Below are 6,314 nucleotides of genomic sequence, written 5' to 3'. Positions count from 1 at the left end.
TCACTTGATCTAGTTTTGTCTCGTATATAAGAGGAGAAGGGGAGATGATAAATAGTTCTTCTCTATTATATTCCAAATACTATAGCTATGATATTTACTGTAGTCTACAATAAATTTTATGGAGAGCGTCGGCTACATTTAATGCTGTCAATAATTTTGAAGTGTTTTGCAGAGAATAAAACATTTCAAATTAGGGATGTGAATCAGATCTTTTCTTCTTTAAAACTTTATTTTGGTTTATCCTTTTTTATTTTTTAATTTGAACCTTATTGCACAAAATGACATGTGATTATAGAAACCTTGAAAGAGAAACTCAATGAGACCCAACGAACAACTTATTTTAAAATGTAAAAATATTTTGAACATCAAAGATGCAATTCAAGTGTGAACATTATAATGCAAGTAATTGATGAGGCATTGGGGCAATAACAACAATTCTTTCAAGTAAACACATTTTTATTTTAAATATTGCAGGATCAAATATTAAAAGTTTATTTATTTGAAATAACTAATTAAATAATAAAATACAGTAGCCTTTTTTTTGCAAAAATAAAATAAAATAAAATAAAAAGGAAAGAAAAAAATTATACAAGTAGAAGAATTCATTAATAAAATTATGAAAAATATTCAAACTAGAAATATAAATAAATTAATAAAACTATTTGTAAACTTTTAAAGTTTTTTCTATATTAAATTTATGAAAAATAGTTTTTACTAACTTAATTTACAAAGTATCTTATTACCAATTATTTAAAAGACATTCATAAAATGATATTTGATATTTACAATGTAGATTTATAAATTTTCCAAATAGCTCAATTTGAATATATAAAATATTAAAGAAGAAAAATACTTTCCAAATAAAAATTAAATATTAAAATATTATATTATATTTTTTAAAAGAATATAAAAGTAATTACAGACCCTCTAAGATGGATATATTCTATAATAAATAAAAACAGATAAAAAATCTATAAAATCTTTATAACGTGTCATGAAATTAAAAGTTAAATATATTATAATTTATTATTTATTTTAGAGTATAATAAATATATATATATATATATATACATCAATATGTAATTTTTTCAAATTATTTAGGTCTCAAGCCATACAATAGAAACTTCTTTACCTAAAAGCATGCATTAATCAAATCACTGCATATTCATTCAAGGATATTATTATTATTATTATTATTATTATTATTGTGTTTTTTTAATATTTTTGTTATATAGATTTTTAATATTTATTTTCTAGAATTATTAGTTTTTAATAGAAGAGAGATGTTAATTATTTTCTTTCTCTTACTTCTATTTGCAAAAAATCGTCTTTTGCTCTTAAAGTTTCTTTTTCCATCAAATTCTTAGTTGTATAATTTATAATCTTAAGTTTTGTAAGGAATTCTTTATATGTTGTTCTAATAAATTTTGTATCATTAGTAGTCTATTCAACTACATTAGAATCATAACTAGGTTTGTTTATTTGTTTGTTTTGTTTTGTTTTGTTTTGTTTTTTCTTATCTATTTGTAATTCTAACCAAATAAAATTTATTTAATTTATAGTTAAGTATTCTAATTCTTCTATTTTATTCATTATTTTTAAAAAATAAGTTTTGAACAATGAATAATCTCAGAAGCTTATTAATATTTTCTAATTTAATTTATGAAGCTAATCAATTGCACTTTCAAAATTTTCATTTGGATTTTTTACTACGAGAACTACTTGGTTTTATTTCATATTCTTTATTTACTAGAATTGAATCCAAATCCAAAAACATATGTTAAGTAGCATGTGCCAATTTGGCTTTTATGATTTGATTCTAAATTAATTCCTTTAAAATTAAAAAATAATCCAATTATAATTAAATAATTTTTACTTATCATATTTTTAGATTTTATTATAATTTAAATTTATATTTGAATTATATATTTCAATTAATACATATGGTGATTTAAAATAGTTATTAACATAACTTTATTAATTTTCCAATATTTCTTTGTATCCAAGAAAATATCTATAAATGTGCATAATAAATTATCTTTTAAATGTTTTTTTTTACTAACCAACTTTAATTTTATAAAATCTTTGTTTGACAAAATATTTACTTATTTTTAACTAAGATAAAATGGTATAAAAAAAATTAATTTTATATTTTTTGTATTTTTAAATTTTAAATTTATTTTTTCTTTATCTTTTTTAAATTAATGCATATTAATTTTGATATTATTTTTTATTGCTAATTTCTATAATATAATTTTTAAACAAAGTAGAATTTTATTTTATTTATCTTATTTAATTTTTTTATACATGTTCTTTCAATTTTTTTAATATTCTTAAATTATTATTAAAATTTTTGTACATATTTTGAATATCATTAATCTTTGTGATTGTTTAACATTCAATATTAAACAAGTAGTATTTGGATTAAACTACTAGAAAAGTGAATGTTATAAGAAATCCAATCTATTTCAGAATTATATTTTTTTAACCACAATAATCCTAAAATAATCGGATTAGAAGGAAATCTTATCACATTAAGTATTACTATGCTATTATAATCTTTAATTGCTACATCTAAAAGAATAGTTTCATGGATAACATCTCTAGAAGATAATAAATGACCATTGATGACTTTTACATGTATGGAATTAGTTTTGTTGACTAAAGGTATTTCTTATTTTTTAACAAATTTTTTATTTCTAAAACACGCAAAGGCTCTTGAATCTAATAATGCAAAGATTTTGTGATTTTTAAATCCTAAATACACATCTATTGTAAAACAAGGTGATGAATCTAAGGAGAAAATAAGACATTTACTAAGTATTGTATTTGATTCCAACTGCATAGTCCTTATTGTAGCTTGAAAAACTTGATTTCCAACACATTATCGCCTATAGCAATTGTGCTCTTCATTTTGTGATTGTCTTGCTTCTTTGAACAATATTGAACAGAAAGTTTAGCTTCTCCATAATATAAGCACAAACCCTCTTGACAACATCAAGTCTTTTCTTGTTCAGTGAAAGATTTAAAATGTATTGTATCAATTTGCATTGGTTTTAGCCTTGATGAATAAGTTTCTAAAAACTTGGGAGCTATTGTCATTACTTTACTTGTTCTCTTCTAATCAACTCTTTATTCTTAACACCTTTCAAATAATTGATTATTACATGTAATGGCTTGAATAATAAATTGTTCTAAAGATTTTGCTTTTGATATTGTCAATAATAAATCTTTGAAGTTATTTTTCAATCCATATCAAAATTGATAAGAGATAAGAGCTTTGTCATTTTAGTCCATATTGCATGCATGATTTTAGAATTTAGCAATATATATGGTGGCTGATTGTGATCCTTTTCGTAAAGATAAGAACTTGGTTTTTGCTACTTTTTCTTAATCACTTTTTCCAAATATGGCCATAAACATTTTTAAAAATAAATTCAAATTATAAAAGAGTCGTGAATCCTTTTCTATCAAAGGTGTAAATCAAACGAGAGCACTTCTAGATAGAAGTGCACTTATGAATCCAAATTGAGTAAATCCATCAAAGTATTGAAAGGCATGTAATCTTAGATAAAACTTGACTTGTTGCAAAAATCCTTGAAATTTTGAACTTGTTCCATCAAACTTCTTGAGTATATTAATCTTTGTCTCCATTGTACTTGTAGAAGCAAAACTTCTTGGATTTGGTTGTGAGATCAATCTACTTATTTCCTTCAACTACACAACTTCTTGACATAGATTTTGAACTTCTTTCATATATATATAGGATTACTATTTCTGTGGTTGGCATTGATAATGTGTGAAATTTCTAATCTAAGAATGTTGATAAGTTCAAGAAGATCTGTAATAGTTGCAAATCTATTCTCACTTTTGCCAAGTGTCGCATCTATGATTTTTTCTTTTATTTCAAATAACTTAACAAATTCACAAGTCAAATTAGAAGAAGATAATCTACAACCTTTAATATCAAATTAAAAAAATCTCACAAAAAGTGATAATTTCTTCTCTTTAAGAAAAAAAATCAATGTTAGAAAACTAAATAGTTTATTTAAAGGTAGGTAATTTGCAACTTTCAAAATAAAATAATAGAAGTGAGATAATCCACTCACTTCTAAAATAAGATAAGAACAATGAGTTAGAACTCTTGTCAAATTGTCAAAGACATGAACTAGAAAGAACTAAAAAGTCAATATACTCTTGTATCACTCAAAAAGACTATAAAATTACTCAAAGATTATATAGTATTAAATAAAATAACTATTATTAAAGACAAAAAGACTATAAAGTCTAGAAACAAGACTAAGGACTAGAAATGCCTTGATAAGAGTGAAGAAGGCTTCATTCTTGGCTTTATATATACTATTTAACTAAGAGCTATGTAGTGATGTTCTATAGGACCTCCAATACATTTTGATTTTGTTAGACACATGTTTTAACTTGCAAACCAATTTTTTTATATGTGCACCACATAGTTAGCTTGTGCTACAAACTACCAATCTATATAATACATGGTTAATTTAAAAGATACTATGAAATTAATCTACATTTATCTACTTCTATCTAATCATATAGGTAATTATTGAATTAAATGCATATGTCTATGACAAGACATAGGATCTTTAAAATAGATTTAATTTTATCCATTTAATATAAAAATAAAAATAAAAATCATTAATATAAGAATTAAAAACATCATATTTATTTTTAATTTTAAATATATATATATATATATATATATATAATTCTATTGATATAATTTGAAATATGAAAGCAATAATTTGTTTAGCTAAAATTAAATATCAAATTATTTTAAATACAAATGAAGAATGGAATATGGTCATAGCTTAATAAGAATGCAAATTGAATCTAAATTACTTGTTTGTTTTGCAAGCTATATTTTTAAATTTTAAAAAATAAAAAGTTGTGTTTATTTGTCATGTATCACATAATAGAATTGCCACTAATATTTAAAGAGACGATTTAAATTATGACATATAATATTAATTTTTTTATTGGTTTAAGCTATAAAGATAATACTATATGATTGTTAAAATGTGGCCAAATCTACAAACCTATAATTAGATAATTTTTTAGTTTAATAAGATGATAACAAGACAACAAAAAAAAATTAGAAGATATTTTATAATATAATAAATATTTACAAATTAAAAATAATAAGAATACAAAAGTTATTAGATTTATTACAATATAATCTATTTTAAAAATATATACATATTCTAAAGAATGTGATGTTATTTTGAAGTAAATTTGAAAGTAATTAAAATTTATAAGTTAATATAGACCTACTTTATTGAATACACATGTCTCCTAATTAATCAATGTCCTTTGATTAATATTCCGTGCTTACTTAATAACATTTGTTGGAACAAAGGTTGGTCCTAAGTCATAAATTTATATCCCTTAATTGATATTCCTTGCATAATTTATAAATCTTCTATCCATTGAAGTTATAAATCAACTAATATATTTGTATTAAAAAAAAATCCATAAAAAAAATTAGTAAATAAATACAAGATATAAAAAATAGAATGTGTTATTAAGTGCCAAAAATGTAGTGAGTCTTGGAAAAGAATTGATATTTTGTTTGGATATTAAAATTCTTTGTATTGGCTTGATTGTGCACACCAAATAAGGTTCAAAGGTGTGACTATATATATATATATATATATATTTATTGCAATTTGGTTTGTTGTTCTTTATTCATCTATAAAAAAAATGAAAAATAAAAAGTAATAAGGATTTGGACGCATTGTGCTTGGGTATTTTTTCCAATTGTTACAATGAATTCTTCCCGTTCATCTCAAAAAACAAAAAATAAAATAAAATAATAAAATAAAGTGGAAATGCGACGGTGAATCTGTCGAAGCAGAGGATGGGAATCAACCGGGTCCAGGGATCCACGGGAATACAAGTATCTGAATGGCAGATGTATCGGAAAAGGATCGGCCCTGGTTTTTTTCCCCGTTCTGCTCTCCCCTGCCCTGCCCTGCCCGCTCTTGGGCCTGGCATGCGCCCACAGCTTCCGACCGACTGTCCCGCACGCGACGTGCGTAGCCGCCCCAGCGATCTCTGCCGCGCGACGCGGCCTGCCTCACTCCTGTCACGCTGCTACTGCAGCGGGACCACCACCACCATTACCAAATATCAACCCACCATCCCACGAGCATTCCTCCTCCGCCCTCTGTTTCTGGACCCTCTCACTGGCACCCACCCTGATGTCAGATACTTGTTGGAAAATAAAAGTATACATGAAAAGTGAGTGAGTGTGTGAGTGTGTGAGAGTGAGTGTGTGA

Source organism: Physcomitrium patens, chromosome 5, assembly GCF_059467195.1.
Source record: "Physcomitrium patens ecotype Gransden chromosome 5, ASM5946719v1, whole genome shotgun sequence".
Classification (NCBI taxonomy): Eukaryota; Viridiplantae; Streptophyta; class Bryopsida; order Funariales; family Funariaceae; genus Physcomitrium; species Physcomitrium patens.
The sequence above is the reverse complement of the archived record's forward strand: the minus strand, read 5'-3'. Positions refer to the sequence as shown.